Source organism: Globicephala melas, chromosome 4, assembly GCF_963455315.2.
Source record: "Globicephala melas chromosome 4, mGloMel1.2, whole genome shotgun sequence".
Classification (NCBI taxonomy): domain Eukaryota; kingdom Metazoa; phylum Chordata; class Mammalia; order Artiodactyla; family Delphinidae; genus Globicephala; species Globicephala melas.
This window is the reverse complement of record NC_083317.1, coordinates 79,077,864-79,100,108: the sequence shown is the minus strand read 5'-3', so window position 1 is coordinate 79,100,108 and position 22,245 is coordinate 79,077,864. Positions and strand designations below refer to the sequence as shown.

General features: G+C 40.8%; 1 protein-coding gene across 2 annotated transcripts in view; it reads left to right on the top strand.

Moving 5' to 3' along the window:
- LPP (LIM domain containing preferred translocation partner in lipoma) overlaps window positions 1-22,245 on the top strand; it is a 681,585-nt gene that overhangs the window by 173,483 nt on the left and 485,857 nt on the right. For both annotated transcript variants that reach the window (XM_030860949.3, XM_060298293.2), the window contains one exon: window positions 5,833-5,896. The gene's annotated coding sequence lies outside the window, so the exon portion shown is untranslated. The remainder of the gene's footprint in view (window positions 1-5,832; window positions 5,897-22,245) is intronic.

Below are 22,245 nucleotides of genomic sequence, written 5' to 3'. Positions count from 1 at the left end.
TCCTTCAGTCTTCTTCTTGCTACTTATGTCCCAGGATGCTCATATTCTTTACGCCTTCCCTATTTCATACCACTTTCTAGAGTTCCATCTTGCCATCCAACTCTAAATGCCCCTTTCAAACTGACTTCTTTTCTTTGTTATTATACTGAGAACAGTATGAGTTTGGGGGCCTAAAAGCTGGGATATGAATTTTAGTACCATAACTTACTAGGTGTGTGAACTTGATCAGATGACTTACTCTTTCTAAGCATTCCTTTACTCAGATGCAAGAGGGAAATATAATGACTTATAAGCATATTTTTAAGGATTAAAATATGTGAAGGGCTTAGCTCAGTTGTAGAAACATAGCATGTAATAGATATTACTTTTGACTTGATCAATTTTTAAAAAAATCTTTAATTTTTTTATTGAAGTAGAGTTGATTTACAATATCGTATTAGTTTCAGGTGTATAGCACAGTGATTCAGTTTTATATATATATATATAGTTTTATATATTTATATATATATGTGTGTGTGTGTACACACACACATACACACACACACACACACACACACCGTTCTGTCTTTGATTTTTTTTTCACCCACATATGACCTGGTTTTTAGTATTCATTATTTCAAGAATCTCTCCTTCCTCTTTCCATTGTTCCTTGTTTGGATTTTATTTATACCTATAATCTTAAAAGAAATTTTCATTATCTCTAGATTATTTTCCCTCTCTATTTTTAAATTTTATATCATTTAACATGGTTTTCTTGACAAGTATTGTTTTCCTCTGCATGAATTTTCTCAACTCCTGCCTACATTTCTGTTCATATGTTCAGCCTTTATTATTCTTCTTGTGAAGAACATTTCTTCACCCATCTACTGGGTTAATGATGGCTGGGCCACTGCAGGTTACTTAACTTTTCATTGAATCACTTACTTAGTAGCTTTTAGAATCATTTAGTTGAACAATATGCTTTTTAAATTAACTGTTCAGTTAATTTCAATTCAACCGACATTTACTAAGTACTTGTTATATGACATGTATTGATCTAAATGCTATAGGAATTACATAGAACACTTTTATCATTTGTTCATGTAGTCATTCAGTAAACATTTTCTTGAGTACCTGCTAAGGACCAGATTCTGGATTTGAGGTTTGGTTTCAAGAAATTGAATTGGACAAGATTTCTCCTTCAATACATAGAATCAAGGAAAAGTTATAATACAGTGTGGTAATTTTAGTGATCTAGATATGAAACTAGGCATTATGGTCATCTTTGGAGAGACTGCTTCACCAAACCCCTTTGGGTCAGGAAAAGCTTCATAGCAGGAGATACGCTTAAAGGCTGAGTAGGGGCTTAGAGTCCACTGGAAAGATAAGACCCATATACTAGGGGTTAGTTATGTTTGGTTATAAAGCCAACTTCTGAGTTCTATGTGTTATCATTGACTTCCCCACCCCTGCTGCCCAGAATTTCATACATGCAACATTTGCCTTTTTTCTGGTTAGTTTAGGGGCCTTAGAACTAGTGTTTGGGACCTAATTACTGCATGAATGCGTATTTCTGTATTCCAAAGTAGGAATAATAACATAAATACATAAAAATAATCTCATGATGGTAGGACACATTACAAAGTCTTTCCCCATCCATCATCTCATCTCACCTGTTCTTATAGAACAGGTTAGTGCCTGTGGGTTTCCTTAGTGAGTATCTTAAGCATTGTTACAGATAGATATTAGCACAAGAATTAGCACTGAATAATTATGTATGGAGGATTTACAAATAATTTTTTCTCTCTTTATGTCAAAGTGATCATACTGTATTGTCTGATTTTATTTAGATCGCAGACCAGCTCTGCCCATAACCAGGTACCTAAGGAAGAGTCCCTTCTCTACTCTGTGCCTCACGTTTGCCACTTGTCAAATAGGAATATTGCTACTATTGTAGCAATATTGTAATACTAACAGTAATACCAATTTCACCTCATTGGCTTGAGGTGAAGAATAAAATCATTAACCCATGTGAAAACACAATATATATAACTGATCACAGTTGAAAATACAAAATGTATCTTTTGAGTGACCAGATTGTTGGCTACTTTGTCAAGGTCAATTCAGCTTAATTAAATAATTTTCACTTGTTTCTTAAACTTTCTGAGGTAGCTCTGTCTTACTTTCTTCTGTTTACCCAGTAGTGACTGCTGGCAAGTGCTATATGTTCAGTAAACACTTGTAGATTGCATTTTTTAAAGTACCGATCTTCTGAAGTCCAGTGCTGGAAATTTGTGAGCTACTTATATTTCTGCTTAGCATTCCTAAAGCCTCTGATTTAATTTCTAGATTATAAGTTCCATTGATAGAACCCTTATAAATATCACATGAAGAAGATGAGCATTACCTTTAGGCCATGCAATTTACTTTTTAAAAATATGATTAATTTCAACACAATCAGCCAGGATGTCAGAAGATCTCAGTGCCTTTGATAGATGCTGACAGGTGAGGAAATTAAAATCAGGGAGGGAAGCAATTAAGTACTGGCAAACATTACTTTAATGAGACAACCAAATTGTTCATAAGCCATGGAGTACGTTGTATTCTTGATAAATGTCTTAGGGTATCAGGTGAGCGTGCATTTAAAAATGTTCTTCATACGGGATTTGATGATGGGAATGAAGGACATTCCATGTCTGTCATCTAAAGCCTTTGGCCTAATCTCACATTTCAGTTGCTTTTGGGGTCAGACTTCCTAATAATCATGTTTAAGATTATGACATTGTTTAAGTTATAAGTAATCCTCTCACCACCACCTTTACCAATCCATAAAACTTAACAAAATGCACAAAGTCTAGACAAAATAATTCTTCGCCTTTTCACAGTGGTTTAGGGACAACCATGATCAAGACTCATGGAAAGAGAAGTAGAAAAATGTATATTTAATACAACTTCTGATTTAAAAGACTTGGGAATTGTAGTGCTAAAACCAGAACCCAGGTCCTCAATCCCCATTCCAGTGTTCTTTTTAAGATAACCCCCCTTGTTCAGAAAGAAAATCTGGGACCACAAGACTGAAGACTTACTTGTTTATTGGCTTAGAGGAAGTTTTTACAAAGCTCTGTCAACTGCTCATTTGTACTATAGCACTTGTAAAGTATCAAGTATTAAGGGGCATCTATACATTGACCTTAATGATTCTCATGCCATTTGGTTGGAATTTTTGTTCCTAATGTCAGGATCATCATCTAGAGTTATGTTGCCTAAAAAATGTTCTGGGGTGCAGTGGTCAATCCAGAGGTTACCATGGTTTGTGAAAAACCTGTCGAAATAGGTCTCTCTGCTCTCTTCATTTCTCATGTCCTCCCATTCCTCTCTTCTTTTTTCCTTATTCCCCATCATTTTTCTTTCCTCCCTCCCTCCCTCCCTCCCTCCCTCCCTCCTTCCCTCCTTCCCTCCTTCCCTCCCTCCCTCCCTCCCTCCCTCCCTCCCTCCCTCCCTCTCTCTCTCTCTCTCTCTCTCTCTCTCTTCATTTGGCTCCATTGTTCTCTCCTATTTCCCCCCAAATATAGTAGAAATGATGAATTATTTTATACTAGTCCCAGCTAGGTTTGGTGAGTCTTGCTTTTGCACTGATTCGAATTAATAAGTTGAAATTTTGTAAGTTAGAGGTTGATCATCCTGATTTCTTTATTTTTGGTTGAAATTTCTTCTGGAGATGAGAACAGTTTTCTTGGGAGAGGATGGGTGATTTGATAGAGGATGCAGACCTGCCAGGTTCTGGGCCAGCAGTCATAAAATCTACAGAGGCAGCCGAAGATAACTGACTTTATTACCAAGACGCTAGAGTGGGATTTGTTATTTGTCCCAGATGTCTTTATGGGTCTAGTGGAGAACTCCACTGCATTGGAAAATACTCGAGTTACTGAGGACACGTGCCACTCAAACCGTGTGAGAAGAGGACGGTGAACTTCTTAGATAGAAGGTTTCAGCTTTTCTGCGGTGTGAGATGAAACTTAGTGATGGAGACCCCTTTACGAAAATTCAGTGGTACAGCCTTCTGTTGTTTCTGTGGCTTGTGTTTCAATAGCTTGCTCAAGGATGTCGCATCTCTGAAACTTCACTGGGGAGAGCTGAGAAAGTGTTCATGGTAACCCTGCATCGAACCGTCTTTTGCCTCAGCTTAGTAATGTGTCACCTTCTGGTTAGACCACAGATGTGAAGTCTCTCTCCTTTCACTTGCCAGTGAAGCAGGACTCAATACTAAATGTGCTTTGCTGCCTTGACAATGGACTTTTATTGGGTATATACTCATTTTACCTTTCCCTCCAAATAGAGCGCCCCCAAATGGAAGCCTACATCGTGTAGTAGAAGAGTCCTTACTTGTTTGGGGATCAAGATACAAGGTTAAACTTTTATCTGTTCCATGTTAACCACGTGATTTTTGAAGTTTGGTTTCCTGATTGGTGGAATTGGGGTAGTAAGGTTTCATTGGGGTTATGTCGAGGATGATTTGAGAAAACATGGTCATGAAATATTTTTCAAACTATAAAGCATAATGCTAAAGATGATTAATGTTTTGATATTGGTGGCATATGATAAGAGTTTCTTGCAGAGTATCCTATCAACCATGCTCTATTCATATCATCTGATTTGAGCCCTGTATGAAAATGGGATATATTCATAAAACTTCTCAGAGGTCTTTACTTCTCAGTAAATCTATCCTTATGTTAAAACAAATCCCCTTGTTCTTGCACTCCTGTTGGAAGCTCCATCTCTCTGAACCTAAAGCACGATACAGGCACAAACTTTAGAATGATCTGTGATAAACCTTCAGGCCATTCACCTAAAGCAGTTTTTTTTGCTTTTTGGGGTTGAGGGGACACGTGATTCTTAACTTTTGAGGTTTTGTCATTTGGAACAAAAGTTCTTTGTGCTGCTGTTAGGTGAGACCATGTTAAGATTGATCTAGATAAATATTGTGGTATTTTAAAACTAGGGTCACAAATCAAGCAAATACCCAACCCAGAGATATCCTCTAGCCTTGTGTGCTTAGAGCATCATTCTTTGATCATATAAGTGTGGGCTCATAGGAAGAAATGTTACCGTTTTTTATACCACCGCTGTCCATGCCGATAAATATGAAATAATGTAGGAGAATCTTCCACAAAAAGTTTAACTCATCTTTGGCTATGAAGTAGGTATTATGTGCCACATTTACGTGTAAGGAAATTGACATTTGGGGCTTAAGGAACTTGCCTAAGACCATTGGTAAGAGGAAGACAGGTCTGACTGGCTCTAAATCCCATGTGTTTTTGCTACTTCTTCACATCAATCAAATAGCTGGTTTTATTTCATTATTCCCTCTTCCACTAAGTCTAGTGGATCTAGTCAGTGAGTTGTCCTTGTGTTTTCCCACCTAATATCCTAGGTATAAAGGAAAGACCACTGGACGAACAGGCAGAGCTCAGAGGGTTCAGACTCTCACTCTGCCATGTACTGTACTATGTAGTCTTGGACAATTTACCTACTTTTTCTGAACTTCAGTTTTCACATCTGTAAAATCAAGACAGTAATACCCATTTCCCATGACATTTGTGAAGTTAATCGAGAGATGTTAGTTCCCTTCTCATCCTCCTTTTCACTCTGTGAGCTTCTGTTTCCTCACCTAAGAAGTGGGTAGAATAATCTCTTCCTGCTTCTTCACCAGGTTGTCATGGGGTGAAATGAGATAATGAATGTGAAAGTGTTTTGCAAACAAGAAACTGTGGTATAGATAGAAGAGTTTATGATTGTTAATGAATAAATAAGAGCTTGGAACCTAAGAGTAACCTTTACCTGTTTCATTTACAGACACTAGCATTGCAGTTTGCTGAACCTTGTGTCCACTGATCATTCCAAGAGCTAGCTGTCCAAGGTAAGAGAAGCTTGGCATCATCAAGTTTATGAAATGCTGGTAGGCATCTTAGCCAGTAAAGTTTAAGGTAGATTTCACTCCCAACAGAAGAAATAGTAAGGTATTTCATGAGGATCAAAACCTGAAAAATGGCCAAGACAGTGAACTTTGCCCGTTTTATGTCTTCTTGATTTGATTTCTCTTTCAATTCCTAGCTTTTTAAGGTTCAAATCAAAAGCACAAAAGTCTGGGCACCTTGGAAGTATTTAAGTGTCCACAGTATGCCATGTCCTAGGATGGCCTTTTTTTTTTTTTTTTTAAATTAATTATTGGAGTATAGTTGCTTTACAATGTTGTGTTAGTTTCAGCTGTGCAGCAAGGTGAATCAGCTATACATATACATATATCCTCTCTTTTTTGGATTTCCTTCCCATTTAGGTCACCGCAGAGCATTGGGTAGAGTTCCCTGTGCTATACAGTAGGTTCTCATTAGTTATCTATTTTATATATAGTGTCAATAGTGTATATATGTCAATCCCAATCTTCCAATTGGGATTGGGATTGACATATGTACACTATTGATACTATGTATAATAGTATCATAGTCTTCCCTCCCTGCCCCCCCGCTCCCCCTTGGTATCCATATGTTTGTTCTCTACCTAGGATGTTCTTATCTAGTGCCTTCTTGTATCCCCAGTGAGTATATAGCAGGAGGGCTTTCTCTCCAGTTTCCTGGCTGTCGATTGAGTGCATTTTTCACTACACTATGCTACCAGTGTTACCTGGCTCTGAAGGGGCCAAACTTTACTCGTTGGGTCTGTCACTGCCTCTTAACTGCCCAAAACACATCTCAAAAGGACATAATCTAAGGCTACAACAAAAAAAATCTTAAGAATACAGGACATGAGTTAGAGTCTTTCGAAACCCAGGGCCTATAGTGTCTTCATTCCACTCTCCTGGGGAACCAGTGTGAAGGAGTTGGGACTTTGGCAGAAGAATACATTCTTCTTGAGTTTGTCAAGAAAACAGTGACCAGTTTAACAAAGACCCAGAATAGCCAAGGCAATCTTGAGAAAGAAAAACGGATCTGGAGGAATCAGGCTCCCTGACTTCAGACTATACTACAAAGGTACAGTAATCAAGACAGTATGGTACTGGCACAAAAACAAATATAGATCAATGGAACAGGGTAGAAAGCCCAAATATAAACCCATGCACATATGGTCACCTTATTTTTGATAAAAGAGACAAGAATATACAATGGAGAAAAGACAGCCTCTTCAATAAGTGGTGCTGGGAAAACTGGACAGCTACATGTAAAAGAATGAAATTAGAACACTCCCTAACACCACACACAAAAATAAACTCAAAATGGATTAAAGACCTAAATGTAAGGCCAGACACTGTAAAATTCTTAGAGGAAAACATAGGCAGAACACTCTATTACATACATCACAGCAAGATCCTTTTTGACCCACCTCCTAGAGAAATGGAAATAAAAACAAAAATAAACAAATGGGACCTGATGAAACTTAAAAGCTTTTGCACAGCAAAGGAAACCATAAACAAGCAAAAAGACAACTCTCAAAATGGGAGAAAATATTTGCAAATGAAACAACTGACAAAAGATTAATCTCCAAAATTTACAAGCAGCTCATGCAGCTCAATATTAGAAAAACAAACAACCCAATCCAAAAATAGGCAGAAGACCTAAAAAGGCATTTCTCCACAGAAGATATACAGATTGCCAACAAACACATGAAAGGATGCTCAAAATCACTAATTATTAGAGAAATCAAAACTACAGTGCGGTATCACCTCACACCAGTCAGAAAGGCCATCATCAAAAAATCTACAAACAATAAATGCTGGAGAGGGTATGAAGAAAAGGGGACCCTCTTGCACTGTTGGTGGGAATGTAGATTGATACAGCCACTATGGAGACCAGTATGGAGGTTCCTCAAAAAACTAAAAATAGAACTACCGTACAACCCAGCAATCCCATCACTGGGCATGTACCCTGAGAAAACCGTAATTCAAAAAGAGTCATGCACCACATTGTTCATTGCAGCTCTATTTACAATAGCCAGGACATGGAAGCAACCTAAATGTCCATTGACAGATGAATGGATAAAGAAGATGTGGCACATATATACAATGGAATATTACTCAGCCATAAAAAGAAACGAAATTGAGTTATTTGTAGTGAGGTGGATGGACCTAGAGTCTGTCATACAGAGTGAAGTAAGTCAGAAAGAGAAAAACAAATACTGTATGCTAACACATACATATGGACTCAAAAAAAACAAAAGGTTCTGAAAAACCTAAGTGCAGGACGGGAATAAAGATGTAGATGTAGAGAATGGACTTAAGGACACAGGGATGGGGAAGGGTAAGCTGGGACAAAGTGAGAGAGTGGCATGGACACATATACACTACCAAAGGTAAAATAGATAGCTAGTGGGAAGCAGCCTTATAGCACAGGGAGATCAGCTCGGTGCTTTGTGACCACCTAGAGGGGTGGGATAGGGTGGGTGGGAGGGAGATGCAAGAGGGAGGAGATATGGGGATATATGTATATGTATAGCTGATTCACTTTGTTATAAAGCAGAAACTAACACACCATTGTAAAGCAATTATACTCCAATAAATATGTTAAAAAAAAAAAGAAAACGGAGACAAGTTTAAAAAAACAAATAAGGAAGCATAAAATTTATTTTATGTGTTTAAGGAAGCATAAAAAGTTTTAAAATTTGGAAAATGTGAGTTTTCCTCTGCAGATAACCATCTGATATCTGTACTTCCCAGCTAGCTCCTTTATGCTCTCTCTAATCTTCTAGAAGTCTTAGCCAAAAAGAGGTGAAATAGTCACTATGGTGATCCTAACTGCAGGCCCTATAGAATAGCAACTTTGTGGAAGATTTGATATCAGCATTTCAAGTACTGTAAACATTTGTACTGATGAATATTTTGATTATCCCTTAGGTATGTTCTTTCCATGATCTTTTTTTTTTTAATATTTATTTATTTATTTAGGCTGTGCCAGGTCTTAGTTGCGGTACGTGGGATCTCTTAGTTGCCGCATGCGGGCTTCTTAGTTGCGGCATGCATGTGGGATCTAGTTCCCTGACCAGGGCTCGAACCTAAGCCCCCTGCGTTGGGAGTTTGGAGTCGTAGCCACTGAACCACCAGGGAAGTCCCTCTTTCCATGATCTTAAACATAATTTTTTTTTTTTTTTGCGGTACGTGGGCCTCTCACTGTGTGGCCTCTCCCGCTGCGGAGCACAGGCTCCGGACGCACAGGCTCAGCGGCCGCGGCTCACGGGCCCAGCTGCCCCGCGGCACGTGGGATCCTCCCGGACCTGGGCACGAACCCGCGTCCCCTGCATCGGCAGGCAGACTCTCAACCACTGTGCCACCAGGGAAGCCCAAACATAATTTGAAAAAAAATTTTTATTGGAGTACAGTTGATTTACAATGTTGTGTTAGTTTCAGGTGTATAGCAAAGTGAATTAGTTATATATATACATACATCCACTCTTTTTTAGATTGTTTTACCATATAGGCCATTACAGAGTACTGAGTAGAGTTCCCTGCAGTAGGGAATTCCTATGCAGTAGGTCCTTATTAATTATCAATTTTATATATAGTAGTTTAAACATAATTTTAATTACACAGACCTTTGAAAGAATTGAGGTTTGTTGGTACTGACCCATATTTGCAGGAGTTAGCAATTTAGAAGTGAGTGGAAATTTTGGTGTTACATTAATACGGTTTTCAAAGCTGATATTCATCATACACATGGAATAAGAAGAGGTCATGTGCAAAGAAGGCTGGTGAGGGGGCACATAGGGACTGTGAAACTCTTCTGTGAGCAGATCAGACCTAGAAGCCACTTGTGTTGTTTAGGCTTTATGCTCGTTTCTACAAAAGAGAGGTTTACTAAAAAAAAAGTTGGTAGCCAAAAATACAGGAGTGACTCCTGCCCATCTTTTTGTCCCTCTCTAGTCCATAAAACACCTCTGCAAAAAAATCCTTTCCTATGTACTTCATGTATTTTCAGGGATAAACACATCAGAGAAGAATGTACTGTAGACATGTGATACCATAATTTCTGGTGGCTCTGTTAGGCAGAGATCTATTTGTTCACTTAGAAACTGCAGTTATTATATTAACTTTCCTCCAAATGCCAGTTGTTAAATATTAATACAATAAATTTTGAAAAGTGGTTAACTCTGCTCCCACTTCCTCACTGAAACCCATCTTGAAGCTACAAAGAAGAGTTTAAGCAAGGCTGGAAAGCTTATGAAAAATTGCTCTTGAGAAAGAGGAATTTCATCTATCTCTCTATCTCTCTATCACTCCATCCATCCATCTATCCATTCATCTATTCATCTATTTTTTTATTTTGGAAGTAGATTGGGTGGGGAAAAAAGGATAAAATCTTCTCACATAGCCTTTGGAAGGTAGAGAAGTAAATATTCTGGGGGCATGCTACAAGAAATTTAAAATAATCTTGTGGTAATAATTGGTGTCAGTGGCAGTAATGAAGAAAGAATAACAGTTTAAATAAATAATTAGACTTGACAGTAGATGTGTCAACAGGTACCCACTTAATTAGTGTAATCATTGTGTTTCTCAGCTTTCAACATTGATCCACTGACTGTGGTGTGTTCCATGTCCCATTTCCAAACCGAATCTATTTAAAGCTGTACTCCATGGAATCTGAAACTGCATCCCCTGTTTACTATTTAGAGCTGATACCTGATGTTCTTTAACAGGGAAGATCTGTACTTGAGCAAGAACAGGCTTCTGCCTTTGGTAGACTGTTGATTATCCCTGTTTTCCACAGGGTGATTCATTAGCAAGGATGAATAATGCACAGTTAATTCTCATGGACTTGTCTATATTGCTACAGTGAATTGTTTATTATAATTTGGTAGAAGCAGCCCTAGTCTGCCTTAAATCCAATAAATCAGTTATTGTTATTTGAGGTAGAGTTATTGTTATTGAGTTATTGTTATTTCAAAGTATTTGAAATTATTTTCTTAGTTACCTGGATAGAATCTCATCGCTTGCAGGAGTGAAGTAATGTGTTATGGGTTATGTTCTACGAACCGGGAGTCATGAGAATCTAATTCTACTCCCAGCTCTGGCTGTGTCACCTTGGACAAGTCATTTTCCCTCTTTGGGGTCCATTTCAGTATCTAACAACAAGTAGAGTTGGACCACGTGCTTATGGCATTATTTCTAGTCAAATGTCCTAATATCTATGATTTTATTTCTTGGTCAATTCTTTCTTCCTCCTGCTGCCACTTTCCCAAAGTCATAGGAGAGTTCAGTGTGTGAAAATAGTTGTTCTTTTTAGCTTTTGATTCTTGTACATACCTGAAGGGCAGTTAGTGATTTGAATTATATATACACTGTGATTGGGCATTTATGCATTGCTTGTTCCCTACCCCCAGCAACATTCAGTTTCTGGTTAGAAAGGAAAAAATAAAAATCTATCTTCCTTCATGTTTCTCTGCTTGATAATCTGGGTCTCAGTTTTGAGGCTCTGGTAAACTTCACTAGCAATATAGAGAGGTTCTTCTTCTGTTGTTTGACTTTTCCAGGGTTGAGTCAGTGACCTGTAAGGAGAGGTCAGAATGTCAAAGGCAGAGGGAACTTTAAGGACCCATCTAGCAAAATCTCAGAGATGGAGATTTTGGGGTCAGGGAGGGAATATGATTTGTCTAAGCTTTTTGTGGCAGATCCTAGGCTAGAATTCTTTCTTCTGACTCCATAGTTGTACCTCTGTTTTAGGAGAGGAATCTCTGTATGTGAAGTATCCTTTCTCTTCCCACCATTTAAAGGGACATTATCTTTCAGGCAAAACCAATCCTATTGTTAACGCAGGGATGTGAGATGCCCTTGAAACTTAAGTGGATGCCAGACTTATTCGTTCATTCCGTGAAGCATGGAATAGAGGATTCTGGCTGGCCTCTGCTCTCTGTGTTTATTAAGAAGCTGTGGATTCCCTTGCAGTTCTTTCTGTACGAGATTACTTGACCCTGACATCACACTGTTTCCTCTTGCCCTTTTCTGATCCAATGAATTATAGGAAGCTAAGGATGAGTTCCTAGCTGGCTGTGTACTGTGCAGAGTTGGGAACATTAATAAAGAGAAGGCAGATGCAGGATTAATACGCCGGAGGACAGGTGAGTAATAGCCAACACAGTGAAATCTAGTTCAAGGCCTGCAGTTCCCAGTCTCTGTGCTGCACAAGATTAATAGCAGCATCTCTCATTCTTTCAGATTTTCTCTCTGCCTTGTTCTTGTGGGACTGGGCTGGGGCTGAGAAGCAGCTAGAATGATCTTTGCCAAAACCAAACTAATGTTTTCATGAGATTTCCAGGTCCAGAGAAGAGAGTAGTAATTGTCTATCAGTTGGAAGATAACTTAGAGGCCATTGGGTCTAAACACTTACCTTGTACTTCATAATAATGACACACTGAGTGGAAATCATTTTACTGGGTCTGAGGTTCAAATCCTTGCTCTACTTTATTTGCTATGACTTTGGTGAAGGCATTACCTTCCTCTGAACCTTAATTTTTCCATCTATGAGATGCAAGGAGGAGGAGGAGGGTGAAATAGATTGGATGTCAAAGGTTCCCCAAATCCTGGTTTTCCTGAGTCTCTGATTTGCCTAAGGTCCTGTAGCAAGTTTGCAGCCAAGCTGAGTCTTAGATTCAGAGCTCTTTTCTCTGGATTGGAGCGCTTATCATTAAAACTTCCACCGTCTGTACTTTCTAAGCCGCATGCTTGTATCTTTCAGCCTTGTTTTATTAAGTGAAATTTTTCTCTCTCAGTTGGCAGATCCCTTTCTGTCAAGGGACTTGCCTAAGGCAGTAGTTATTAATTCGTCCGTGTGTGTGTGTGTGTGTGTGTGTGTGTGTGTGTGTGTGTGTGTGTGTGTAGTGGTAGGGGAGAGGATTACGGAATATTTGGAAACTCAGATGAATCTATGAACTAGTTAGAAAATGCACATCTGCATAGAATGTTGTCTACAATTTCAGGAGGTCTGTAAACCTTCTGAAGGCCATACATAGGTTCTAGGTTAAGCGAAATACTTTTTTCAGTGTGCGAAGTTTGAGATGACATTTGGGTGACACATTTCCTTTGCTGTTGGATTTCTCCCACAATTCACCTATTGTTCTGCTCTGAGTGTCAGACTCATTTATGAGTGTGACTCTGGACATTTATGTTTCAAACTGTTGAGCGATGTTTTAATATTGAAACTCTTATTCTGCTTGCTCTATTCATTTATTCACTCACTCACTCACTCAAAGGTACTTTTAACCCAGAATCTGTTAAGTGCTATCCATTTTAATACATCATTTCATTTAATGTCATAAAATAGAAAATTAATTTTTCCCACTTTTCATATGTGGAAACTGAGCTCAGAGAGGTTGAGTAGTTTGCCTAACGTCATACAGCAAATGAATCGCAAAGTTTGGATTCAAATCCAGATCTGCTTGAAAATATGTGAATACCTCCAGAGGTAACACTGAATGTGACTAGGGACAATGAAACAATTCTATAAACGATAGAAATTCCTGGTAGAAAATGGCCAGTGGTCCCCTGAGGAGTGCAGTGAATGTGTGCTCTGGGAGTTCAGAGAGGGACAAGATCACATATCCTGAATCATTTATATGATAATTCATTAATTAAATGCCCTTCTGGTACTTTAAGGTAGAATAAGAAAAGCTGGGCAATTGTATAAACTGCATTATAAATAACTCATGTTTTTCCTCTTCTTTCAAACTTCTATCAGGTTAGTGGTCTCAGACTCTCCATTTTTGTACGTGAGTGCAGGAGGAGGCAGAGTGATTAGGGTCATAGAGCCCTGACCATACTGCGAGTTATCAACTGAATTGGAATTTTGATGCTTTGGGGAATCCGTTGGTTGTTTTCTCCCTGTTATATTGAGCGTGAGATTTTTTTTTTTTTTTTTTTGCGGTACGCGGGCCTCCCACTGTTATGGCCTCTCCCGTTGTGGAGCACAGGCTCTGGACGCGCAGGCTCAGCAGCCATGACTCACAGGCCCAGCCGCTCCGTGGCATGTGGGATCTTCCCAGACCGGGGCACAAACCCGTGTCCCCTGCGTCGGCAGGAGGACTCTCAACCACTGCGCCACCAGGGAAGCCCAGAGCGTGAGATTTTTTTACCAGAGATAGACTTCTGGCAGTGCACAGATCAGCACAAATGCAGATGTGAGCAGCTAGAATTTGGATCGTGCCAAGATGTAATGACTGCCACATGTGTGAATTTAATCTCAGTGCCTGGTGACCCACTGTGAGTCTGTGTGGGAGCCCTGGGAGTGAAGCCGGTGTTAGGCATGGAAGAGGCCTTGGAGATTTTCAGGGGCAACAGCTTTGGATGGGAAGACGGAGGCCCCGAGAGGGGGCAGCAGAACAAGAACCAGGCTTTGTACTGGCACTCTGCAGTCATAGCTGCTTAAATTTTCTGTCTTCCATCAGCTCATGCTCATACTTGACACTGGCTTGGGAGCCTAGCATTATGAGCTGCATGACTTTGGATGCATTACTTGATTTCTTTGGGTCTCAGTTTTGCTGTCTGTAAAATGGAAATCACACCCTATTGGCAGGACTGTTGTGAGGGTAAGTGAAATACCATTGTGCTGTACAACCCACAGAAGTATTATTGTCCACATGATTAACAGTCCCCATCCTATCCCACTGAGACAGGCATGCATGTCCTGCTCTTACAGATTCTACTTCCTCACTTCATCTTGATACTTTTCAGGTCAAGTTGCTTCTCAGAGTTTGGTCTGAAGACCAGGAACAGCAGCATCACCTGGGAGCCTGTTAGAAATGCAGACCTCAGGCCCCACTCCAGACCTCCTAATCAGAATCTGCATTTTAATAAGATCCCCAGGTAGTTCCTAGGCTCATTAGAGTTTGCGAAGCATTGTTTTCCGCCGGAGACCGATTCCAAGACTGTTGGCCACAGGCCTGCTGACACGGACTGAGTCTGAGCCAGCATTCCGTGACATGCCTTCCCCAAGCCTTAAGAGACAGGAGGAAGCCCTGTGAAGTCGCTCCCTGAAAGTAATGGAAGGCCGGGTTGCAGGAATCCAGCAGGCTTTATCTTTTCAACGCCCTTCATTTCCTCAGAAGTACTATTCACCAGGGGTCAGACTGGGATTGGATCCCAAGGCTTTGGGCTCCCAAAGTCTGTGTTCTTTTCATTAAACCATGATGTCTCAGTCAGGAGGAATGCTGGGCTGTGTGGATGATAGCTCCTCCTTTCCCATAGTGCCAGTATTTCCACGCTTGCTGTTTTACTTTATTACTCAATTCCTAGAGGGGAAGAATTAAAAAAATTAAATTAAATTAAATTAAAAAGCTTGAATTGAAAGCCAGGATCCTGCAGCTTAATCAGTTATTTTCGTTTTTTAATGAGGGAGACTATTGTGAAATAAGTAATTATTAATTACTCAGAACTAATGAAATATTTTAGTTTCCTTGCTAAAAAAGCATATGGAAGCTAAAAGAAAGCATATGGGTGTTTTTCCGGAAGCATATTGGTGAATGGACAAATTACAGTGGTGCCAATATGCCTTTGCTGTCTGGCTGGGGCCATCACTGTGTGTGCTGGCATCTGAGTCCTCTTGTGTTTAAAGGGATTATTTCACATTCCCATCTGATGTGTGCCTTGGGTTGCCTCTGGAGTTGCACAGCTCCACCTCATGAATCTTTCTGCCATGTTTCACTCTGACATTACTGGTGGAGTGTCACTCAGTATGAAACCTTTGCAGTCGAGGGCTACCATGCTCTTCCTTTCCACGGAACGGACCTGCCTAGCCAATGGCTAGGTATTGGGACTTTGTCCATCTCTCAGTTTACCACGGCATCCTTCCAGACCGCAGCACTGGACCTCCTTGCTCCACTGGGGACTGTGTGTGAGACTCTGGGCCCCCACCGGTGTCTGCACTGCAGATTTCTCCCTTGTAAACCCGGAATGGTGATTCCAGGGCATCCCAGCTCACAGGCATGGCTCTTTATCCGATTTGCAGTCCATGCCCTTTGCTCCTCCTCTTCTTTTCTTTCTGTCTCTCCTCTCTTGCTGTGTGTTTAGTCGACCTGGTAAACAGCTTGATGGATTTGGAGGTGGTTGAAGCTCTTTTGGCTGCTCTGAGGATTGCACACATCCAGGCTTGTGATGATCAGAGGCAGCAGATATGTCTGAGAAGGTACTTAGCCGAGTGTCAGAAGACCGAGGTGCAGACCAGCCTAACTTGAGAAGCATTTCCTTAGCACTTACGGAGAAAGGTGGCTCACTAAGACATCGAAGCAGGGAGCTGGCAGGTGTGTGGAGGTGAGTTTGATTCAGGGCCAGCCAGGACTCAGTGTGGTGTGTGGGCTCAGAAATTACACTTCGTGAGTGAGAGAATGTGGGAGCTCTTTCTACGGGAGGTTTCATATAAAACCAGGGACTGGAATTGACTTTGAAGGATGATTGAATGGACTTTGATGCGATATTACAGGGACTTCAGAGGAAATCTCTGGCAGGCAAGAAGCAGCTTGAGGCAAGTCCCAGAAGCAGGTGAGTGCCAGCCCTGCCCAGAGAGCTGGGCGCAGATGACAGAAATGTGTAGTTGAGAGAAGTCACTTCTTCTCGGGCGGACCTCGGTCTCCTCAACAGCAAAGCGTGACCTTTGGGCAGTTTGGTTCTCAAGAAGCCTCAAGAACTCCAGCTGGAATTCTTCAAGATCTCCTATCCCACATCTAGATAAGCCATTTAGGTAAAGGCTGGGAGCTGATAGTGGCAATGGAGCAGGTCTCAGAACCCAAGTGTCCTGTTTCCTATTTCACTGCTCTTCCTGTGACCCCACAGAGCATGATGATGCTGAGTGGGTGGGATGACCATTATTATTCTATCCTTTAATGTGTGAAACATAGAATTTTAAAATAATCGAAGACATAAAACAGACAAGGTATTTAACCATCTTACAGACCTGATGACCCTTCCACTGGAGAGGGTCCACTCTTGTAAAATGCTACCTTTGGGCTTTGCTTTCCTGTCTGAGGGACCAGCACACATCCCTCCCCCTGAGGAAGCCTTCTCTCTCCACCCCTTGGCTCAGAAGTATAGTCTTAGAATTGGACTCTGTTTTATAATTGACTTTATTTTGTCCTGCCATCTTTTTGTATTTCCTCTTATCTCCCCTCACCAATATGCATATATTATGAGAGTTCTGAATCTAAGGACTACTTCATTCTGCTTTTCTGAATTTCCTCTAGCTCTGGCACAGTGCCTTCTGTATCGTGCTCAATAAACACACAACTGTGTTCTTCAACGGTTTTCCCCTCTGTTGCTTGTTTTTAAGATGGATATGACACTTAGAGATTTATAGAATTTCAGAACGGGAAAGGAACTTAAAAACTCTCTGTCTAGTCGAGCCCCCTCCCGGGGAAGAAATGGCTTACCCTACTTTGCCTGCCCAATTAGTGGCAGGTCTGAGAATGGCGCCCCCATATGACCAAGCAGGAGAGGGATGGCTGGGACCTGAGCTCTCGCTCACCACTCGGCAAGCCTTGGCTGGGTTCCTTCTTTCTACGGAGAATGTTGGGAATAAAGGTGGTACACGTGACGCTGTTGCCCTATGAGACAGATGGAAGCAAGCAGGCATTTACTGGGTGTCTACTGTGACGTACTATGTGGCAGGCCCGTGGCAGGTGCTTTCACATCGTTCAGCTCGGTCAATCATCGTAATCTAGAATTCCCACCCCTACACGCGGGAGAGAGATTGAAACAGGACATTTAGCCAGAGCCCTTCCCTGTAAGCTCCGAAGAGTGCACGGTAGTGGATAGGTTTTTGCCTTCTAGAGTGTGGGCAGAGGGCTCTGCAGAGTGGTACTCTTGGCTGTTCTAAGGGGAACTGATGGGGGAGACCAATGAAAGCGAGCGGAGGTGGTGATCACAATTGCTGTGGGAGGACCTATACTCCCCCGAATATAAGAGAGGACTCAGCTCTCCCCCTCTCTCCTCCACACGTGCATCCCTGAGTCTTTGGAGAACTGAGACAAGAATGCCTCACACTCGGGGGTTGGTTGTATTGGCTCCTACTTGCTCTGGTTACGTCTTACTCCCGCCTCTCCCCTAGCCTCCAGCCCCACTGCGTCTATTTTTCTCCCTTCTATTCATTCGCCTTCTCCCCCTCCCTCCCTCTCCTGAGTTAACCCTGGGTGGCCTCAGGTTCTGAAGGCTCTCCAATGGCAGAGTCTCCTGTACTGGACTGTGAAAACGCTGGCAGGGAAGACGGTACACAAATCTGTTAAATACACAGTAAAAATAGCTTCTGATCTATGGGACTCGGTATTAAGCAAGATGATATTAACGAGGTTTGAGTGCTGTGCTGAAATGTGGCAGCTGCACATGCATCTTGGCTGCCTTTCCTCCCTACCTCTGGCAGCTTGCGAGCAGTGTTGCCATGACACTCCTTGGGCTCTGTTTAGATCAGCTATTTTCTGAAGGAGTCCCTGACCTTCCCCACGGTAGAAACGGTTGATGTGGTCATGTCAGTGCCTCTCCAGGAGGCCTGGGACTGGTGGGCCCCCAGTTATGACTTGGAAACTGTTGGAAGCTGTAGGTCAGGTCACAGACGTTGAACATTTAGGATCAAGAAGCCTGTTAACTATCCTCTAGTCTCCTTTGATGAGTGAGGGTACTGAGGCCCATTGAGTGGAAGTGACTTGCTCAAGGTCGCAGAGTGAAGTAGGGACAAACCTGGGACAGGAACTCAGGTCTCTTGATTCTCGGTGCTCTAATGTTCCAACTGTGCCACCCTTATGCCTGCCTCAGGGCCCTTTTCAGCCCAGATGGCTGTGGATGGAGATGAGCCAGACCCGGGGACACGGCTTCCCTAGGAATGGGCAGAGGAGGTGAAGAGAGAGGGGAAAGCTCAGTGCAGAGGGAGGAATGAGGAAAGGAGGGGGGTTACAGATAGAGTGGGGGCGATAGAGGCCAGTGTAAATGCCCGAGGGGCCCCTCAGCAAGGCCCATCCGAAGAGACTCTTTTCTGTCAGGTTCCACAGGTTGGTCCACTGAGAAGTAGATGCTTACAGGGGCAGGGGAATAATTAGGTCACGTTCTCTATTGCTCTGAACACTTTCCTCACCTCATGTTACACCTCATATAAAACTACCATTAAAAGCCATTGTCAGCACCACCCTTTTTGGGATAGTTTATTATATAGTGTTAAGTATTCTTCAGAAAGTTCATATGTGAAATGCTGTCTCCTTCACAAGATTACAGGGTCTTGGGGACAGAAATTGTGTCTTTGCTGGACCTTCCTCCCTTCCTTTTTCCTCCCTCCTTCTCTTCCTCCTTCCCCTGCCCGCCTTCAATCATGGCACCTGGCAGAGACTGAAATCACATACAGTGAGCATCGAGGAAGTTTTTGTTGAGTTGAACTTAGTTGAATTCAGATGACCTCTTAACATTTTTATTAATGGATGGTGAAAATTGGCAAATAAAAGTTTGGGGGAATAGTGTTCTGACCAATTAGGATTCAGTGAGATTTCTTGTACACTCTTAGTTAATCTTCATGAAACCCAGTACACGGTCCAGTATTATCCTCATTTTACAATGAAGAAACAAAAGCCAAGTGACCTGCTCCAATTCACTTCAAGGAGTAAATGGTGAGGTTTGATTTGCATCTAGATCTCCTGTCTTCAAATGTTGTAATGTTACTTCTACTCTTCCCCAGTACTATGGAAGAGCAGTTGTTCCGTAGGCAGTGGTTCACCCTTCTATCGAGGAGTCTCCAACCTTTGAAGGTTGTAACCTACCCCCTTAAGAGTTTGGAAAAGTAAGTATGAGTCCTCAGATTGAAACAGTGACTTATTATGGTTTGGACAACCTTAGGCTGCTTTTTTTTTTTCAGCAAGCCGAGGGAAAAGTAGTGCATTTCTATATTCTTTAATTTGCTTAGTTTGAAAGAAACTTTGAAATGGTGTGTAAGACTCTGAACTTTTAATACATTTGGATACATCCAGAATATGGGGATAAAAAGGCCTTCTGCCCTAAATGAATTGACTAATTTAGCTAAAAACAAAATTAGAGCACTTTTTTTGGTTACGAATGAAGGATGCAAGAATTTTTTGATGCTGCAGCTAAAGCCTGGGTTTTGGTTGATATTCATGTTTTGTAGGTTTTTCTCAATATTTGTCATATACATTAAATGATATCCATTATGCCTCCTAACTCTCATAGGATTTGGAGGCATTTGGTTGATAGCATCCTGCATCCTTTCTGAAAGAACATAAATGTGGAGCAGTCTTCCTTTTTTATGTATGTGCTTTGGAAGACCACCGTTGTCTAATTTAAATTTCAGTACAGAGGCAAAGCTTATCTGTAGTGAGCATAATATCTTGATATATATAGATCTCATGTTTCCTTTTTGTGTCTAACTTTCAAGGTGTTTAAATAGGAGAATGATTTGAATAATAATGGTATAATGTCCAGAGAGAAAGTTGAATACATAAAACAAATATACGTGGAATCTATTTCTGTAGTGTGTGTGTGTGTGTGTGTGTGTGTGTGTGTGTGTGAGGTTAGCTCAGTCTTTTTATAAAGTTGTCTATACTTTGAAAGTACATAATAACTTTGAAATTACCAGAGAAAATTGAAATCAAAACTTGGTTGTTTAAGGGGATGAATATCTTATCTTTTGTTTTAGAGCTGTAGATAAAGTGAAAGGTTGGAAGAGTGTATTGTGTGGTGTTAGATGGAAACCAAACATTATCTTTATATTTTCTTTGCGAAGAAAGCTTGGCTTGGGAATCTGAGTATTCTTGCAAACTTTCTAAATTTCTTCAGCCCCCACTGATGCCCGTACTTTGCTTAATTTGATTGAATTAGTTTACACTGAGCTATGGCTTAGAAAACATTTTATTTATTATAAGCAATGCACATGCACACTAAATAAATAAAGGAAAGGAAAAGAAAGAAGCAGCACTTTGCACTTTTCTTGCATGTGTGAAGCAGTCTGCCTTGCTTTAGAATTGCATGTGTGTGTCTCTTTAAATAGATTGGGAACACCTTGAAGACAAGAGAAATGTTTTATGCATGTTTGTGACAATGATTTTGTGAACTCAAGTGCAGTAAATCAAAACAACTTTGATAACGTCCTTTCCTTGGAGTTGATAGTCTTGTTCAGAATTTCTTAGAAGTCATCCTGTTACTTTTGAAATTCCTCTGCTTCATATACTTTCTGTGGAATGAAGAAATGTTGTCCATCCGCCTACTTGCAAGAAAAATGGATAGTTGAATAGTGCAATATAGCCTGTTTACATACTGGCCCAAACTGTCACTGTAAGAAAAGGTTGCGTATATTCTAAAATGTTACAGAGCTAGGAAAAATATACACACGTAATATATAGAGTGAATATATATGTACATATATATATGTATATATATGATCATATATATATGATCTGTTCCTTGTCACAATATTTAACCCAATGTGCTATTTACAGTAATGAATCAAAATGTCAGTTTTAAAAATATGAAGTGTCAAAGTGTTCCCACGTTGTGGGAAAGTTTGATGTGACAGTTTGTTAATCATATGACTATTATATCAAACGTGTCTCACAGTGTTTTTTGCTCAGTTCTCTTTCTTGTAGGCTCCTTGCACTTTTTCAATGAATTCCCAGTTCAAGTTACTAACCCAAGGAACACATTTGGGTTACGTGTCTCCCACAGCTCACACACATGCTGCTATGTTTTCCTTTACTTACAACTGAATGGATTTAACATTTCAGAGTAGTTTGACTTTTGTGCCTGACACATTTATGTATAGAAGCTAAAAGAAAAAGAAAATTCCCCTACTGTAATTTTGTTGTTTTCACTGCAAAACCATCCCATGAAACCTTGATAGAATGGATGTTTTGTGTTTCTCCAAGCTGGGTTTCCCAAGGTGTAATTTAGATGTCCTTACTCTTTGACCTTGGACACATTTTTGAATTTTACTTGGCACATTGATCATACCAACTTCTTCATCCTAATAAAAGTGCAGAATCCTAGAACATAAATATTTTATGCTTGGGGAAAGGCAGCATGGTTTCCTTCGGAAGAATTTGTGGCTATGCTACTTACTAGCTCTGGATACAAGGACCACACTCAATCTCTGGGCCTCAGTTTCCTCTGAAGAATTGTTAAGGTTGAAATTAGATTAGATTAGTGTATTTTTAAACTTATACCTTCAAGGAGCCCAGAGTTCTGGGTGGACGTACAGCCTCAGATGATGGGGTGTGGGGAGAGTGGCGAGGACTCTGGGCCCTTCTGCCTGAGCAGCTCAC